General features: G+C 41.2%; 1 protein-coding gene across 1 annotated transcript in view; it reads right to left on the bottom strand.

The window, feature by feature from the left end:
* The window catches only part of LOC122422169, a 155,733-nt gene that overhangs the window by 84,965 nt on the left and 49,832 nt on the right, over positions 1-20,936 (bottom strand). The window lies entirely within an intron of this gene.

Here is a 20,936-nt window from a genome sequence, read left to right as displayed (position 1 = left end):
TGAGAGATAAATATGAACTCTTTATGGATGACATTATCTGTATCCACACATGACTAAATGCTGCTCTACTCTTGGACTTTCCAGTTTCATATACCTGTAATTGAGATGGGTTTTTGTCACTAACAACCAGATGAGTTTATTCTACAAATTTCATGTATGCTTATTTTCAAAGCATGTTCTCTTTGTTATATTTTAAAACCCAGTGAAAGTAAACAGGTTTCTTCAGTCAACAATGCATAATTTAAACTCTTGCTAACCATTCTGAACATTTTAATTAAGGGCTCCAGGAATTCAGAAAGCCAAGAACTGAGTTTTAACAGAACCTATAAAGTAAAGGTTTCTCTGTTTACCTTGATGGCCTCAAGAAGCTAAGACAATAAATAACTCAAATCTTGGAAGACTGTTATCCAAAAAGTCCTTTCTCCATACAAGGCTTTGTGGTTAAATAATACCCATCACCACCAAAGACAGGAATCTAGAAATACAGCATTAGGATGACACATTAGCACACAGATTCACAAAATCAATGATGGCCATTCTTCCAGGATTCATGGACTGCCTCACAAAACTCTTCAAAGGGAAATTTTAAGATAACTATCCCAAAACAATTTGCTATCCCAAATACTGTACTGTGGAATCAAAGGGAACATAAAGGTGTGGAAACAGGAGTCCTAAACTGGACATGGTGGTTCCCATTTCTGGTACTTGCTGTCTGTGTGATCCAGGATGTTAGCTTTAGTCTCTCCATCTAGAAAACAAGGATGTTCTTCATTTCTTCCTCATGAGAATCAGTGCAGCTGGTGGACTTTAAGTACTCCAATAGCTCCACAAATGAGCTATCAACTATCATTTTCAACATATTAATAATATTGCTGTATTTATTGACAGAGTTCACATACTTAAAATCTGGTGTGGTAAGCAGTTAGTACACAGGGGATTTATCCACAAACTCCCTATCCATGTACCTGAGATAGACTTACACAAGGGTCTAAGCACTTTGCAACAAGAGGATTAACAGCACTCCTCTGCTGTGTGATCTGTCCTTGGCTGTGCAAGCAGCATGCTAGGCACTGTAAGAGTTATAAAGATGTGTGAGACAGTCTCTGCTTTCTAAGAATATAGAGGCCAGCTGTAGAGCCAAACATATCTTTCAGCATGAGTGCTAGAACAGATGGGCAAGCAAATGGCTATCTCAGTGGCAAGCAAGAAGTGATTAAATCTAGTCAACCTTCTTTAAAAAAGGGGCATTTCCAGACAATTTCAAGAATGGCTTGTGTTTTAACAGGTGTTATGGAAGAAGACTCACAAGTAAAAGGAAGGCTCTCTGGAAAGACACTGAGTAATCAAAATGTATCAGGGATCCATGAAAGTTTGGAGTTGAGGAGTAAACCCTGAAGGGTTTATCAGGCTGGAGAGAGATTTGAACACTAACAGAGAAGTTGGGCTTTATTCTGCAGACAATAATGAACCATGGTACTTTTTAAATGAATGAGCTACAAAGCCAACTAAAATTTAAAAAGAAAAGGCAAGCATCAGAGTGAAGGATTTCTTGAATAAAGGATGTTGGTCTTTATCTTTCTGGCTTACTTCACTCTGTATAATGGGCTCCAGTTTCATCCACCTCATTAGAACTGATTCAAATGAATTCTTTTTAATGGTACAGAACAGAATTTTGGACTCTGTGGGAGAAGGCAAGGGTGGGATGTTTCGAGAGAACAGCATCGAAACATGTATATTATCTAGGGTGAAACAGATCACCAGCCCAGGCTGGATGCATGAGACAAGTGCTCAGGCCTGGTGAACTGGGAAAACGCAGAGGAATCGGGTGGAGAGGGAGGTGGGAGGGGGGATCGGGATGGGGAATACATGTAAATCCATGGTTGACTCATGTCAATGTATGACAAAAACCACTACAATAAAAAAAAGAAAAAAAAAGAATGCTGGCAGGCAGGAAAAGTTAGGGAGTATTGTAATTTATTCAGGTAACAGAAATATTAGAATCTGAATTTATGCAAGTGACACTGAGTGTGAAAATGAAAGAAGATAATTTAGAAAATTCTGCATATAAACTAAAAATATTATTTGATAAAAAGTTGGATACGGCAAATAAAGGGAGGGGCCAGTACTTCTTGATAGAGTGGGCGGGAAGTTGACAGTAATATGGTCAAGTAGGAAATTCAATGAAACAACACAATTAGAAATAAAGGCACATTTTGTACCTTCAGGATTTGAGGTGATAGCGACATAGCATAAGAGATATTGAAAGGCAACTGAAAATTAAGATGTTTGGTCACGATGAAGGTTAGGGCTAGAGACAGAGCTAGAACTCAGGAGATCTCGCAAGGAGAGACTTGTAGAATAGTATATAGGGTTATGTGGGAAATAAAGAGCCAGAAGTGACTCACCACTCCAGAAGGGAAGGAATTTTTCACTTCAGAAGTGAAAAAGTTTTAAGAAGGGAGTGTTCCCTGCATAACAGACTGCAGAAAGAAAGAAGATGAGGAGAATTTGCCCATTAAAAGCTCATTTTGACTTTAACCGAAAGCTTAAATTAAAAAAAAAAAAATCTCATTTTATATATACAAATATTTGAGAAATTTTTCATCCCTAGGACCAGGGCCAATTAACATATGAGTTGTAAAACTTGGTACTATAGAACGTTGATTTAAATAAGAATAATCATTTACATTTTTTAAATCCCAAGCACTGTCTCAAATGCTATTTTCCTAGGTTTTCTTCCCCCAAATCACTCTTTTTTTCCAAAACACACTCCCAAAAAAGTAACATTAGGGATTTGAGTGATTATTTTTTTAGTTTTACATATTTAAGTGTGTTTTTTTTATTTTTAAAAATATATTAATCAAATTTATTTTCAAAACACTAACCTAGGAATTATAATTCAACAGAGTTTTCATTTGAAAAAATATTGAGTTGATGAAACAGTTCACTCGAGTTTTTCTGTAATATCTTATGGAAAAATCCAAACGAACTTTTGGACCAAGCCAATACATAATTACTTAGACAACAAAGCATGCATGCGTGCTCAATTGCTCAGTCATGTCTGATTCTTTGCAACCCATGGACTGTAGCCCACCAGGCTCCTTTGCTCATGGAATCCTCCAGGCAAAAATACTGGAAGGGGTTGCCATTGCCTCCTCCAAGGGATCTTCCCCAAATAGGGATCAAACCCATATCTCTTGTGGCTCCTGTATTGGCAGGTGGATTCTTTAGCACCGAGCCACCTGGGAAACCTAGACGATAGTGGATTCTATAAATTTACTTTAGAAAAGAGACAAAAGAGCCTTAGGCTTCCTGCTGTGATCTGGTAGCTCAGCAATAGGAGGGAGTCCAGCTTACGGAGAGGGAAACATCTCCTCAGTGGACAGGTATTTATTTTGATAGAAGGATGTTGCAGGCTAGCAAAATTGCTTAGCAGAAAAGACCCTCATGCTTGTCCTTAAAAGCTTTCTGGGAAGGCAACAGGATAAAGTCCTAGTGTCATGAATGTCCCCTGGAATCCACCAGCATTGAAGAAACTTATTGGGAGTTAGAGATGAAGGAGCAAAACCTAGCCGCCAAGGTGAGAACTGGAGAGGAGGAAAGGGAAAAAGTCTTCTCTCTGATGAGGGATGGCCCTTTGAGGAGGACCATACTGGGTGTTCTAATGGGGAAGTCATGATCATTTTACGGACTTGACTTTTGTCCTAGTGACTTTACACTTCAGAAATCAGTCTTCAATGTATCCAGATACAATTGCTTAGATTTCTTTGCTTAGCTCTTCTACTATAAAATATATTTCACTCTTAAGTGCAAGAATTACTTAAACGGAAAAGTTAAATGGAATTAACTTTCACCAGTCATCTCTTTCCTGTTTCTGGTCACTTACGATTAAGGCTGACTTCTTTTAAGAATCTGGAGAAGGAAATGGCAACCCACTCTAGTATTCTTGCCTGGAAAATCCCATGGATGGAGGAGCCTGGTAGACTACAGTCCATGGGGTCCCAAAGAGTCTGACACGTCTGAGCGACTTCACTTTCACTTTTCTTTTAAGGATAACTTGAGGTCATAAATGTCCATCTATGTTTAAACATTTAAAAAATTTTATACTTACTTTAGAAAGTTGCACAGCAAAATGTTTCTCTCTATGTGTTAGTTTTTAACTGAGTGAAAATTTTGCTCCAAAAAAAGAGAATTATATAAAATTCAAGGGTGGGTGCCTGCCCATTCCATCATTTCCCCAAAAAATATGCAGTAATGACAGCTAGACTCAAGTTTTTGGCTGCCAATCTTACACAGCAGAAGCCCAAGGCACAAATCCAAGGCAGTCACAGCCTCTTCATGGCTCTGAGGCCCAACACAGAGCTATTGTCAGTTTCCAGGGTCCCAAGAACCACAACACACTAAGCAGAACCACTCCACAGAATTCAGTCTGGATCCAAACCTGCCCCTGGTAAATGGGAAAGCCCATCAGTTAAGCAGGTCAATGGCAAAAGAAAGGCACATCAAAAATGGAGAGAGCTTTGACATAGGTATATCCCCACAGAACTGTCACTACAACTGAGAAAACAGACATTTCCATCACCCCCCAAAAGTTTCTCTGTGGCCCTTGGTAATCCATCCTTCCCTCCATCTCCACCCCCCAGACAACCACTCATCTGCTTTCTGTCACCATAGATCTGTTTGTACTTTCTAGAAAGGAATCATGCTCTATGTATTCCTCTCTTGCCTAGCTTAAAGCACAAGGAGTTTAAGATTTATTCATGTCACTCTGTATATCAATGCTTTGTTCTTTTTGTAGTAGGGTTCTACTAGCTGGATACACAACAATTTGTTTAACTATCTATAGATGAGTTAATGAGTTATTTCCAGTTTTAAAGTTGCCACAACATTTGTACACAAGTATCTGTGTAGAAATGTGCTTTCCTCTTATTTTAGTTAAATACCTGGGAGTAAAATGACTAGGTCATATGGTAGGTATATGCTTAACTTTTAAAGAGATTTCTAAGCTGTTTGTGTGGAGAAGGCAATGGCACCCCACTCCAGTACTCTTGCCTGGAAAATCCCATGGACAGAGGAGCCTGGTAGGCTGCAGTCCATGGGGTCGCTAAGAGTCGGACATGACTGAGCGACTTCACTTTCATGCATCGGAGAAGGAAATGGAAACCCACTCCAGTGATCTTGCCTGGAGAATCCCAGGGACGGGGGAGCCTGGTGGGCTGCCATCTATGGGGTCGCACAGAGTCGGACACGACTGAAGTGACTTAGCAGCAGCAGCAGCAGCAGCAAGCTATTTGTGTAGAGTTTGTACTGCTTTTTCCTTAAATGTCTGATAGAATTTACAAATAGGGCATTCGCAAATAAAGCCATCTGGGCCTGAGGTTTTCTTTGTGGGAAAATTTTTTTTACTATCAACACTAATTCAATATCTATAATAGGTTTAGATTAACTTAGATGTTGTCCTAAGTTCCACTGATGCTCTGTTTTGATGTTCTTATCTCTCTTTTTTCTTTCTGTCTTTCATTTTGGATATATTCTATTGCCATGCCTTCAAATTTACTATTCTCTTCTCTGTTGCTTAATCTGCTACTAATCCCATCTGGTGTATTTATTCTCAAACACTGGTTCTTCATCCCTTTAATTTTGATTTTGATCTTTTTGATCTTTTCCATATTTCTCCTTGTCATGCTCATGTTCTCCCTTATTTTCTTAAACATATGAAGCATATTTCTAATAGCTCTTTTAATGTCCTTATGTATTAATCTTATGATCCATGTCATTTCTGGGTCTATTCTATTGACTGACTTACCTCCTTCTTATATTGTGAATTTTCCCACTTGTTTGCAGGCATCCTCATTGTTTACTAGTGCCAGCCATTGTGAATTTTGACTGTGAAGTGACAGATTCTTGTGGCTGTATTCCTTTAAATATTCTTGAACATTGTTCTGAGAAAGTTAAGTTATTTAGAAACAGGTTGCCCCTTTGGAGGCTCGCTTTTAATGTTTGCTAGGTGAGTCCACAATAACATTTCATGGAGAGGAAATGCCTTTCTGAGCACTTACTGAATATACTGTATTAAGAGGTCTTTCTACTTTGAATAGGGGAAAATGAACTACTCCTTGCTCTACTGGGAGCTCTTCCATGGAGCTCTGGGGATTCTTCTAACTACTTCTTCCCACTGATTCTTTCCCTGACCTCAGGATTTTCCTCACATACACACACTCATTAGCACTTAGCTAAAGACTTCAGGGTGGGCTTCCCTGGGGGCTCAGATGGTAAAGAGTCTGCCTGCAATTCAGGAGACACAGGTTCGGTCCTTGAGAGAATGGCAAGCCACTCCAGTATTGCTGCCTGGAGAATTCCAAGGACAGAGGAGCCTGGTATGCTACAGTCCATGGTGTCCCAAAGGGTCAGACACGACTGGGTTAGACTAACACACACACACACACACACACACAGACGTAAGGGTACTCTGAATATCTCCAGAGCATTCTCTCTCTCTCTGTAGCTCTCTACTCTCTGGCACCCTGCCCCGTGAATTCTAGTCACCTTGGCATCCTCAAGTTACAAGCTCTTTCCTCTCATCTCAAGAGGTTGCACTGCAGTCTCGAACCATTCACCAGACAATGAGCTGGGCCAGTCACAGGATTCACTTCATTTGTTTCCTTTTTCTCAGAGATTATTGTCCTATACTGTCTATTTTAAAATAACTAAACATGATGGTTTCACATATTTTTGCCGCCCCCCCCTTTTCAGTTGTTTAAGGCAGAACGATAAACCCCATCCTACCCCACAATCCATCACAGCACAACATGCAACTCTGATTAAGGGGATATAATATCAGGTTCAGAGACTTGAACTATAAATTCCCAGGGTTAATGCTGAACAGTTCCCACAGACTTCTCCATCTGACCCAGAGCTTCCCAACACATGTGTGGACCAAGTGGATGCAACGTCCCTGACAGGAACCTTATTTTCATTTCCATAAGTTAAGATTCAAAGCATAAGTTTGTACTGCTCCACATTTTCAGATCCTACCCCAATGAATTTGGAGACATTTTCTCTCTAGCTCTGCATGCGTGCGTGTATGTGTATGTGTGTGGTAGGGGTAGGCAGGGGAGGGGAGGAAGTGTTTCTGTAAAGACACATGCGTATATATTTTGCATCCAGCTGTGTGACTGGATTTAGGCTTAAAATAAAATTTATGAGTAAACTTTGTTTAATGCACATAAACAGGAAATAGACACTTGTGAATTCATTAATTAAAATCCTGTTTAGAGAAGAATTGTGAAGGATAATCCTTTGCTCACAGCTGTCAGTATGAAAAATATAGAATGAGGTCCGGCTAAGAAAACACCTTGGAACTTCACCACACCGTTAGCCGGTTTCACTCAAGAGCCCTCTGCGTTTCCCCTATCCTAAGACTGGGTCTTCCTCTCAAGGAAGCAAGCTCTTGACGGGGCTAGAACTTTGCTTGAGAATTAATCACAACTCACCGGCCCCCACCCCATCCTTTCCTCCGACTCTGTTCCTAGAGCTGCCTTGGCTGCCTGCCCAGACCCTTGACTTTTCAAACTTGGGCCCACCTTGTTTCTCATGCCCGGCTGAACCCAAGGCCATCCACCTTTCCTTGACCTTTTGGATAAATTTTCTGGGCTCCTGTCTGCCTGTCCACCTGGCCGTCGCTTGGCCCAATGCCCAGTATATGTTAAAAGCAAAAGGCAGGATAAAGAAATCTACTTGTTTCCTCTGAACGATGGAAAGGCAGCCAGCGGTCAGAAGAGATGGATATGGTGCATACTTATAAAGTTAAATGAACCACGGATGCAGCACAATACTAATACAGTTCAACAAAACACCTCTTAACCCAGGCACTGTGCAAAGGTCTGGAACACAAGCTAAATAAGATGCTGGCTGCTCACCTTCCAGTTTGGGAGACAGGCAAGAAAAGAGATTATAATTCAGCACATAAGAAAATAACAGCTCCTCCTTGTCTACCTAGTTTTGAAGTCTCTACTTTAATTTACCTATATGCTCAAACAACAGAATATATATACATATATATATATACACACACACACACATGTATATGTTATTTATATATATATATATAACAGTAATATATATATTACTGCTAGATGACAACTGGGCTTCTCTGGTGGTTCAGCTGGTAAAGAATCTGCCTGCAATGCAGGAGACCTGGGTTTGATCCCTGGCTTAGGAAGATTCCCCTGGAGAAAGGAACAGCTACCCACTCCAGTAATCTGACCTGGACAATTCCATGTACTGTATAGTCCATGGGGTCACAGAGTCAGACACCATGTTCAGATTGATTTCCACAAACAGTTTATATGTCTATCTTTCTGACTAAATTATAAATTCCCTGTCACTCCCAGTGACTAACGTAAATTTTCCTTGAATTAAAATATATGCGGCTCCCGTATATAAGGGCCTACTCTGTTGCTGCTGTTGTTCAATCACTAAGTCCTGTCTGACTCTTTGCTACCCCTTGATTGTGGCATGCCAGGCTCCTCTGTCCTCTACTGTCTTCCAGAATTTGCTCAAGTTCACGTCCATTGAGTCAGTCTTGCTGTCTGACCTTCATCCTCTGCTGCTCCCTTCTCCTGCCTTCAATCCTTCCCAGCATCAGAGTCTTTTCCAATGAGTCAGCTCTTAGCACCAGGTCTACTATAAAGTAATAAATTAATTATACAAGCAACACATAACAAACTAAAGCATACATCTTGATAAATGGCAATAATTCTAAATATTTGAGAAAACAGTTACAATTCACAAGGCTAACAGGCTAATTAACAAAATGATTTAAAGGTTAATGAATATTCATTGCTTGCTCTAGCTTTATCTTTGACATGGGTGTGTGTGGCCAGGCTATAGCCACATGTGAGCAACCATGGCCCTGCTGGTACCATTCATCTGGGTGACTGACAAGATGACAGCTAGAACTCAGACTGTCAAGCAAGAAAAAGCCTAGATCCTGCCCTTGTTGGTGATTTCTCATCTTTTGGCCCTACCTTCATCTACCACAGTTTCACTCTGTGTAAAGTTGCCTGAAAGAAAGAAGATAAGCCCGGAGAGCTCTGTGCCTAGTAGAGGCAGGAAGGATTCAGCAGCAGCCAAGGAGGGGTAGGAGGTGGAAGGGGCAATCCAGCTGATGCTATTGGTTAGGATTCTTTCAAGTGAGGTTTGGGGCGGGGGGGGCAAGTAATATTAACTGGAGTGTGACAAGCATTGTACTGTGCACTCTGCCTGCGGAACCTCACTGAAACCTCACAATAATATTGTGAGGCCGGCTTGATTATTCCCATTTTATAGATGGTAAGGGAGATTCATCTACCTACCTAAAGTCACATTTACCTGCTAAATGCAGAGTCTAGATCTAGATTTTTATATGTACTACCTAGCATTGTATCAAATCATTGTGAAATGAAGATCTTCAAGGTGTGCAAGCTGGATGAACTGCAGCAGATTAGACTGGAATGAATCCCTTGATTGGCACTGGGATACACTGAAGCTCAGTGAAAGCCAATATGACAGTGTCACAAACCCCACAGCATGTCCTAAAGACACAAACTAAAAATGTCTCATATAGTTCATTATGAATCATTTTTTGAAGCAAATGACCCCCAGCAGCCTGAGGTATCAGAGGGTGAACATCACTTTGCACACACCCAGAAGTGAGGACCACTGTGTATGAAATAGTGCAGGTGCAAGGAAAGCATGCCTGAGCCCACATTCAAGTGTTCTGCTTCCTGACAGTATTCCCCCAATTCTAAAGTCCTCTTCATTCCAGATAACCTTTTGAGCTCCCCTAGGAAGCTCTTGGTGCTCAGTTGAAGTCCATGTTGCCACCTGCCCTGTTCACCACTGACTCATTCTACCCCCAGATACAGGATGAATCTGACTGTCTCTGCTGCATGCCAGATGCTCACCCAGAGGCCCCTCTGTCTTTGCTGAGCCCTCTTACCAGGCAGACACGTGATACAATTTACAATCTAAGAGTATATGGTCTGTGCTTCCTACGGTTTTGTTGCCATAGGGAAACATTTAGTTCTGTGTCAAGTGCTATCAAAACAACATGCCTCCACACACAACTGTTAACTCTCCCACTCTTCAACACATGCACACACAAACATGTACGTATGCACGCAACCCAGACAACAATCTCTTCATGGAAGTTAGTCAATGCCCTTGTCTTTTTTACTCTGTTATTAAACAAGGCATTGTTTTTTTCTTCCATCAGAGGTATTTTCCATAATTATCTAGGCTTCCTTAGGAAAGGAAAAAAGAAACAAATCAATAATCTATACATGTTGCAATTGTTTCAGTCTTTGAGGTGCTTTTCAGGGCAGTGATTCACTGTGGAGCTTTGAAGATCACCCACCCCAGGCTAAACAAAAATGAACGTCCTTCTGATTACCACCTGGGCCTGACATCTCCTTAGAACTTTCTCCCTTGGATGACATGTGGAAAGTGCCTGTGAAAAAGCAACACTACTTGTTGGAACTTGGGGGTTTATTTTGGAGGCTGGATGTGTAGCAGTTTGGAGGGCAGGCTCTGAGAAGTGAATCCTAGGCCTGCTAAAGTATGGCCCTGAGGAAGCTACTTCGCCTTCTAGAAAACAGAAATGGTATTTTTTTTCATCTCACATGACTTAATAATTCATGAAATTATAGTAGACTATTAATACTTTAGTATAGTACCTAGCACATAATAAGGCTTCAATAAATGTTAGCTATTGTTATTCCAACAAACTCTGTCGGTATCACCATGGCATCTTCAGCCTGCTTCCCAGTCTCCTTCCTGTCACTGGAATATTGCCCTAAATGGCAATTTCCATCCTCTTCCTCTGTCTTCACTTCCCACACTCCCCTTCCAATTTGGCTCAGCTCCTTCCATCCCCACATCATGAACTCCTGCACCTCCCACCCCCACTATGTCCTCGGGAACCTCTGTCTTAACATAAACAAACATCCTCTTTGTCCTTTCTCCTCCTACTGGCTTGTCCCTGTGGATACCATTTCCCTTACAACCCATTCTAATAGGGACCACTCATTTACAACCCACTACCTTTGAGATGAGCATACTCTAATCACAAACTTACTTCTTCCGTTGTCTCCCAATATCTACTTACCTCTGAAATCACATATATCACTCTTCCTCCATTTTGTTGCATCTCTATTTTTTACCTTTTTCCTAAATTACACCTAGTTCAAAATTTGTTCTTACTCCTATACTTAATAATTATGCTCCATTAATAGGTGCATGAAACCCTGCGTCAGGCACTGGGAATACAAAGGTAAATAAGACCTTATCCTAGCTGCATGAATGAGTCTAGCGGGAAGGCAGACGTAGTAAGAAGGGAACAGCGCTGACACAGAGCTGAGTACTGGTGCAGTGAAAGCTCAAATCCTACAGGCACTTCAATGCCCGTGGTCTCAACCCTCCCAAGCCCCGTATCTTACATGTTCTTAATCACCTCCACCTCCACCTCCACCTCCTACTTCCCCTTCTCAGAAACAGACCCCCACTTTAGATGGTTGTTCATAATTTAAAGTTGCTCACCTCCAAGATCTTAAACTCTTAAATTCCCTTCTTTGATGATAACCTCCAATCCCTGCTAAACCTGCTCTTTGCCCTCATTTTCCTTCAATTTCTAAGACATTCCCTATTCTCATTACTCACTGATCCCTTTTAAGTCTTACAACCTCTATCTGTACCACTAATTCTATCAGCCCATGTTCTCTAGTCTTAATTTACTTTAAGGGTCCCCAACCTGGGTCTTCAAAATATCCCTACTCACATTTTCTCCTCCCAAGGTCCCTTGATTAATGGAGGCATTAAAAATAATTTTAAAATGGAATGATCCCACTATAATCAATATATCCAATCTTAACTAGCCCCTTTTCTTACTCTAATAATAGTACTTTTATTCAGTGAAACTCAATCACATTCCCTACAAACCAATTCCACATCATTCCCTTTCTTCAGATCCTCCTACCACTTTGCCTCAGCTGAGGCCATGTGTGTGCATGCTTAGGCACGCAGTCGTGTCCAATTCTTCATGACCCTATGGACTGTAGCCCACCAGGCTCCTCTCTCTGTGGGATTCTCCAGACATGAATACTGGAGTGGATTGCCATGCCCTCCTCCAGGGGAATCTTCCCGGCCCAGGGATCGAACCCCCATCTCTTACGTCTGCTGCACTGACAGACAGCTTCTTTACTACTAACACCACCCGGAAGCCCTGTCAACTTCCCCGAGCATGCATGCATGCTGAGTTCTTTCAGTCGTGTCCGGCTCTGCAAACTGGCCCCCTCCCCACCCTGCATTCCTCCTCAAAATATTTTTACATTTTCACCCATTTTCTCCTCCTTTCCTTCCCAGTACAGAGGAGGGCTCTCTGCACTCCAAGGCTAACTGCTATACCTGTGACCTTGATTCTATCTACTTCAGCCTCCTCAAGTACCCATGATAATTGTCAGATGACTTTATTCTTCCCTTTACCCTCTCCACTGTCCTTCCCCCTCAGCCTATAAGCAAGCCGAAATCTCTCTTCCTATCCCCAAAGAGCATTCCCTTGACATAATATCCCCCAAGCTCCTGTCCTTTCTCTTTTCTTCTCTTCATTGCCAACTTCTTGAAAGAAACAGACTCACTGATTCCCACTTCCTGACCACCCACTCATATCTTATGCCTTTGCAACCTGGCTTCCAGCCAAGTGGCTCTGATAACAGTGCTTTAACACAGATCACCGAGGAAAGTACAGGATGCTAGAGGAATCCCTTGAAACCAAGGTTAAAATTGAATAGAGTTAGGCCTTTTCAGTGAGATTCTCACAGGAATTAAATACCACCCAATTCTCATGGTTGTGTTTTGTTGATTTAAAAGGAAAAAAAAAATGTTCTTAATTGTTTTTCTGAAAGAGGAAGAAACTTCAGGATGTAAATTACAAATCACGTGGGCTTTTTCCTCTTTCCTAAAATACTCTAATTTTCAGAATGTAATGACAATATTTGGTGTTTTATAGATCCATCTTGATTTTATAATCTATAACTTTTCTGTTGTGTATGAAACGTACCATATTAGGTCTTAGGGTTCATACAGTGCTCTTTATTTATAAAGGAGTTCCCAGGAATAGCAATGAATCAGTTTAACTAATTTTTCCACTATTCTGAAGAGAAGAATAAAAATCTTGGGGAAAACATGTCTGTAATGAAGTTGTGTCTACAATCTCCAGTTCTTGCAATCAAGGACAATGACATGCCTTTCTAACTATGGCAGAACAAACTTCAAAATTAACATCATGTTTTCCTGTGTTTTGGGGGGGTTTGCATGTTGTTGGTTCTGTCCACACCTTTACTGTGACTCACTTTCACTGGAATTCTGCTGACAATCTGTTCTAAAGCACTCTTGCCTTGCAAAGAGTTGCATTATTTCTCCCTTGACATATCTCTATTAGTGTCATCAATTAACCCCATGCTTGCTAGTTTCACAATATAAATGCCTTATAATTAGGATAATGACATTCAATCATAGTATAAGAATCAACTGAGCCTTCAGAAAACTGAGGGTGTGGCCTCTCTGCCTGATCTCCCCACTTTCAGATAACTAAGGACATTTCTACTTCTGCCTTTTGCTTTATACTTCTTGCTATTCAGGGTGATATCTGAGAGTATCAACAGAGTAAGAGTGTGTCTGTCATTTTCAAAAAATAAAAAAAGTGCTAGATTTTAATTATTTTAGAAGCAAGATTGGAGGAAAGTATGATTTTGAGAATGATACAAATTCTTGATTCCTAGATTTTATTTCTTAGAGTGCTCCTTTTGTGAGTATATTCTGAAGTAAAAGGAGCTCATCACAATGACTATTCACCATCACACAGCTGAGCAGAAAAGAGCTGAATGTTGTTTGCGAGTACCTAGAAAATGCCAGAGCCAAGTAGTCAAGACTCATAGAAGTTATCCTTTTTACTGCAAAATCACAAAGGTGGCAAAATGCAGAGAGCCAGGGCTGTCTTTTCATTCTAATGATCTAAGTATCTGAATTAAGAAATTGCCTTTCTCTTATATTTCACCAGGAGTATATCCAGCTAAGAACTTTAAATCTGTTAGCCGTGGAACAATAATGCACCTTTCCACGGCTCTTTCCTGACAAATGAAGTAAGAAGCCTAGGGTAAAACTCCTCTACACTGTAATTAAGACTGGAATACATCTTGTCCTTTGTCCAACACTGCTTACTTATACAATGTTATTCACACACCAAAGGGAATTCTAGTTACCATGAAAAACAAGCCACAGGGACACTATAGAAATTTCCCACAATTATTTGTTCCAAAGTAAATACATTTCCTTTGATTTTGACAAAACCATAAAACACAGAAGCGTATTGTGAGGCTCTGTGTAGCCGTGTGTTTACCAATACCCTGGAGGCTTCACTCTTTGAAACGCAACAAGATTACATCATGCCGCTTCATCTCTCATCATTTGACACGCATATATATTATACCTAACAATCAGACATCAGCAGAAGAAAACAATACACTAATTCTTGAATCAGGGTTCTGTTTTACACTCCATTTGAAAAGGGTTATCATGACTTAGCTTAAACAAAGCTCTATGCCTCAGTTGCTCAGCCGTGTCTGACTCTCCGCAACCCCATGGACTGTAGCACATGAGGCCTCCCTGTCCATCACCAACTCCTGGAGTTTACCCAAACTCATGTCCATTGAGTCGGTGACGCCATGCAACCATCTCATCCTCTGTTGTCCTCTTCTCCTCCCGCCTTCAATCTTTCCCAGCATTAGGGTCTTTTCAAATGAGTCAGTTCTTCGCATCAGGTGGCCAAAGTACTGGAGTTTCAGCTTCAACATCAGCCCTTCCATTGAATATTCAGGACTGATTTCCTTTAGGATTGACTGCTTGGATCTCCTTGCAGTCCAAGGGGCTCTCAAGAGTCTAGATTACAGGTTTCAAAGCATGAAAGTGTTGACTGAGCCTGGGTCCCTGATACAATACAGGAAACACAGAATGGTCATCCAACCTTTTCTGAAGGCCTTCATGAGTGTTAGTTCATGTACAGCACAGGAATGAATAACAAATTATATAGAGATTTCTAAACTTTACCACCATTACTCTCAGCCATAATAACAATAACTTTGTTTTCACTGAACTTTCTTTTCTCTTCCAATCAAACAGGCCTGTCTTCCAAATATTTAAGCCTCTATGGTTCTATTCTCCACAACCAGAGAGTCACTTCAAGGGAGCACTTTGTTTTCAATTTAGATGACAAATTCCCTCTTCTCTCTTCATCTATTTTACTAGATTAAGGGTATACTCGGATTATAAAAGATCATGCATGCTCACACACCACACAAGGAAAAAACCTCAGTACTTTACAGTTTCTCTTTGTGTTTATCCTTTTATTTATTCATTGACTCTGTAGATGTTGGACATCTAAAATATGCTAGACATTAACCTTCCAAGGAATAATACAGAAGTATCTTGTACTTCTATGACCTCCTTTCATTCTGGTTTGTTCATGACCATTCACATCTGTTCCCATGGCTACACCTTAGCTTTATCACCACATGGAACTGGGTCGCCCTGAACCCAGAAACGCAAACCGCATCTTCTGATCTATGTCCATCTGCTATTCCTTTACTTTGCAAAGATCTATTCTCTGATATTACTGATACCTTCAGTTCCCCACCACTCAGAGGTCTGAAAACACATCTGGATTCAGATACTAGCTTACCTGAAGCCCACAGTTACAGCACAGAAGCCAGTACCCTTGTCTCTAGTCTCCTTTGTCCTTTCATGGTCTTCACCATGACCATCCCCAGCTCAGTTCAACCCAACTGGACCCACAGAAGAATCAGTGGAATGATGTGGCTCCAGACAAGGTTCTGGGCTTTGGAGTCAGCCTGCAGTTTGCATTTGCTTCTGCCAATTGCCAGCTGTGTGGCTTTATTAAGCATTTAACTTCCACAAGCCTCGGTTTCTCTATCCATATGATGTAAATAATGATTCCTACATCACAGGCCTTATTATGAGGACTAGAGAACAGGCATCTAAACCACATAGCATAGCCTTCTTCTGGCACATAGAAGGCATGAATAAATAGAAATGTTTGTCTGTTTCTAGTTCAGTTATGCTAAGTCTTTCTGGAGAAAATTGCATATTCATGTTGCTGGGCTCCATTATAAATTTATGAGCTCCATCCTTCACTTGCTCCTCAAGCGTTTCTCATCTACTCCATTTCCGTTCTCCATAACAGCTGTTCCAACCTTTATGCCTTTCCTCAAGGGTCCTGCCAGATTCCTGCCTTCCCTGCTCTCAGCAGGTGGCTTAACTTCCTCCTCTGCTGAGGAAGCTGGTGCCTGTGAGCACATACAACTTCCGCTTCTATCCTGATCTCTCCGATCAGCTCTATCATCATGCCTCCTCTCCCGCTTCACTCCAACCTCAGGAAAAGAAGTATCCCTGCTCACCCGATCATTAATGAAATGACCCAGAAAGTATTTGCTGAATGTTGATTGATGGACCGGCCATATGTCAGAGCCTGGGCTGGGTGCCAACCTGGTCTCAAACAGCTCTAGCCTCATGGAGAAGTCAGATCAGTGAACAAACAGGAAACAAACAGCAGGATTCATGCTATGATAAATGCAAAGACAGGTACTAGCCAAGGCTTGCAAGGTCAGCTAGGCCAGCCTCCCAGAGTGGGCTGCATCTGAACTGAAGACTGAAAAAGAAATAGTAGTAGCCAGGTTAGAGGGAAGGGGAGAGTGCTTATAGACAAAGAAAGCAGGCTGTGCAAATCATGGAAACATGGAAGAGCCGGGTGCTGGGCCCAGATTTCACTGCAGACTAAGGGACCTGGAGCACACAGCTGTTGGAAACAACCGCTGGGCCAGACACTCCGCTTGTGTCACCGAGTGGACAGGAATGAAGAAGCCAGGCAGACCCTCCTGACTCGCTCCAAATCCAGGTATCCAGTGTTAGTGAGGATGATCAGGAAAACTTCCAGTTTGTTCACATCACTTCTGTCCTGGGAATGGAATGTCTCATGTGACTGAGATGAGACACATAGGTTATGACCACAGGCCTTGAGAAATACGGCCAAGGTGACGGAACCGTTTTTCTGTCTGCATTGAAGGAAACTGTATTTAGAAACACTTTTGTTTAAAAATTCTATTGGCTTCCTTTTTTGACATGGGTGCTGTGCTGTGCGCTGTGCTAAGTCACTCCGTCCAGTCCGACTCTGTGAGACCCCATGGACTGTAGCCCGCCAGGCTCCTCTGCCCAAGGGGATTCTTCAAGCAAGAATACTGGAGTGGGTTGCCATGCCCTCCTCCAGGGGATCTTCTCAACTCAGGGACTGAACCCAGGTCTTCTGCACTGCAGGCAGATTCTTTACCATCTGAGCCACCAGGGAAGCCCTTCAATATGTGTACCTCCATAAATAGATAAACAGGGACTTCCCTCATAGTTCAGTTGGTAAAGAACCTGCGTGCAATGCAGGATACCCAGGTTCAATTCCTGAGTTGGGAAGATCCCCTGAAGAAGGAAATGGCAACCCACTCCAGTATTCTTGCCTGGAGAATCTAATGGGCAGAGGAGACTGGCAGGTTACAGTCCATGGGGTCACAAGAATTGGACACGACTTAGCGACTAAACCACCAAACCACCATAATAGATTAGAGAGAAATTTCTCTTTTGTACCCCCAAATAAGGCAAAGAGAAGTCCGTAATAAGTAACTTTCAAAATATGGGCTCACATTTTTCTTTCTGAAAAGTATTTTTAAAAGATTGAAAATGCCTAGAAGAAAATACAAGCAATAAGTTCCTTGCCATTAGTCTGGGTGATGAATTATTTAGATTTGACACCAAAAACAAAGGCAACAGAAGCAATAATAAACAACTGGGACTGCATCAAACTAATGCACAACAAAGGGAACCATTAACAAAATGAAAAGGCAACCTACCAAATGGGAGAAAATATTTGCATATCATATATCAGATAAAGGGGTGATATTCAAAATATATAAAGAGCTCCTACAACTCAAAATAAAAAACATGAACAATACAACTTAAAAAAATAAGCAGAGAATCTGAATAGACATTTTTCCAAATAAGATACACAGATGGTCAACAAGCACATGAAAAGATGATCAACATCACTAATAATCAGAGAAATGGAAATCATCTCTCTGATTTGCCTTGGAGGGTACAGTCCATGGGGTCATGAAGAGTCAGACATGAGTGAGTGACTAATACTTTGGCTGTATGTGGAATTCTGAGACCATGGTCCTTTTTCCTTTAGAATACAGTGCTTGCTTATGAATTGAAAATTCTCAAAGTAAGAAGTAGGAACTTTTTCAAAAAGAAAGCATTAATGTCTGTCCTAAGGATTTCATGATTTCATAAAAGTGATCTAAGAATAACTTATATGCTACTAGAAAAATGATGGCTAATTTTTATAAAGGTATAATCATTAGTTGTTTTTTTTAAACTGAGAAGGAAAAGAGCAAACGTGATCAACCTCCATGATTAAGAAAATTAGTTTATGCAGAATAAATTATTTTCTAATGACAGTGGTTTTAGGGAAAGTGTATAAAATTAAGTACTGCAAAATAAGTTCCTCAAGAGTCCTGCAGAGTCCCTGGAGTTGGGAAGGAATTCTGGGTTCAATCATATAACAAATAGCAACGGAAGAGGATGCAGCAGGCACTTAACCTACACTATTTTCTTTAGAACAGGTTCTCAGAGAATTAAACACTTATTTGAGATCCCAATACTAGTAAATAATTGGCAGAGCTCAAATTTGAACCCAACTGTATATCTCTAGCACACATTCCCTTTGCAGTCCGCCACGTTATCGGGAGTGTCTATGTGTTCATGATACCAGGCTAGGTGCTCTGACGGATGGAAAGGTGAGCATCCCTACCTGCACATTGTTAGCTGACAGGCCCTATTTAATGTACTTAGCTGAAAAAAAGAATGAAAGAAAACTAGCATTTCTCTTCCTGTCAGTAAAAATTAGACCATGAGTCTATGATTCAGAAGAAAAATGTCCTTATCCAGGTGCATTTTTATACATTAGCATTTAGGGCAAATTGCCCAGAAATCCAATACTAATTTACCCTTAGGATCTCAGCCCACAGTTACTGTTGGAATTTTTGGCAAGTAGATTTTCCTGAGGGTAACAGTCAAATTAAGAAGCCTTCTTAAAGAAAAGGTGTGAGAGTCTTAGGCAACAGTTCAAAGCTTGGTGTTCAAAGGTGGGGAGGGGTACTTAGCCAGGGGGTGCTCCAGCGGGTAAATGAGGTGAGAGAGTGCCTGTTTCCTTACCCTGAATCTCTGCTTAATGGAGCGGTGATAGACTTGGTACGCAGTGGTGATAATCTTTACTTTGCACTCAAAATAACAGTGAACCATAATTTAAGTTCTAATTTCAAAGTTATTACAGCAGATTTGGGAGGTGAACATTTCCAGGGTCAAACTTGAACTCTTTGCAAGTATAAAACGCCATTGTGAGTTTAGTAGCCCAGATAAGCACTTTCCACACCTGTATACTCTCAAATTCATGAATTTAATTCCTATTGCACTGAGAGCCCCCTTAGGTTAACCAAGAAAATAACAATAATAACAATAGTTACCTTTTTGATCACTTACTATGTGAAATGTACTCTTCTTAAGGTTTTACCACTCAGTGAATCCTCATAATAACTTTATGTTTGCATATCTATTTTATAGATGAGAAAACTGAGGTCCAGTGAGATTAAGTGATTTGCGAAAGATTATAAAACTGGTAACTGGCAGATCCAAGATTTGAACCTACACAGACTGGACCCTGACCAAGCACTACTGACCACTGCCATTTACAAGGTTCCACGTGGTCACATATGACCTTTAATGAAAATTTTCTTATTACTTGGATTAATATTGCTTGGGCTGAGTGTGAGTTTGGCTGAGGAAATTGACTTGCTTTTAGATGAACACCTACAAAGTTAAGCAGTATTTTTTGTAGACCCCAAAGGATCTGTAAGAAGGAATGTCAAAAAAAAAAAGAAGAAGAGATGTCAAGGAAATTTAAACATCAAGATGGAATGAGGTGGAAATCAGCAGGACAGTATTAGGGGAAAGCTACTACGGAATGGGTAGCTACTAGTGAAGCCTGGCGTGCTGCAGTCCACGGTGTCGGACATGACTGAACGACTGAACAGCTACTGAATGGGCAGGTCCCTGCTCATCCCCAAAACAGTTTGCAGTAATAGGATTAAGTCATGCCCCACTACCTCGTAAGCCAAAGGTATTAAACCTGCTCACTGCTCTGATCAGAACGGATTTAAGGGTTGGGTATTGCTGGGCTGGGCTTCCCAGGTGGTTCATTGGTAAAGAATCCACCTGCCAGAGCAGGAGGCGCAGGAGATAAGGGTTCCATCCCTGGGTCGGGAAGATCCCCTGGAGGAGGAAATGGCAACCCACTGCAGTATTCCTGCCTGGAAAATTCTATGGACGGAGGAGTCTGGGGGGCTACTGTCAGTGGGGTCGCAAAGAGTCAGACGTGACTCAGTGACTAAGCGGGCACACACTCATGGCTGGGCCTCTGAGTGCAAAGGCATTATGGTTAAGGGGCTGAGAACACAGAGGCTGGAAATTAGCATAAATGAAAAAGGAACAATTTTCAGGTCCATGCCCAATTCCAAACCTGGGAAAATATCTTCTTCCCAATTTGAATTACATTTCTACTGGCAAGATACCTGACCTACCTTAATGACCTGGGAAACCCCCTTCCTTTACACATTACATACAATGTAATGTAATATATAATGTGCAATACAAGTGTGTTGACTGATGTCAAGGGTAAGAAAAGGATCGCCCTTCATCTTCTTGCTCTCCCCCAGTGATCCTCTTGG

Source organism: Cervus canadensis, chromosome 19, assembly GCF_019320065.1.
Source record: "Cervus canadensis isolate Bull #8, Minnesota chromosome 19, ASM1932006v1, whole genome shotgun sequence".
In the NCBI taxonomy this organism is placed as follows: domain Eukaryota; kingdom Metazoa; phylum Chordata; class Mammalia; order Artiodactyla; family Cervidae; genus Cervus; species Cervus canadensis.
The sequence above is the reverse complement of the archived record's forward strand: the minus strand, read 5'-3'. Positions and strand labels throughout refer to the sequence as shown.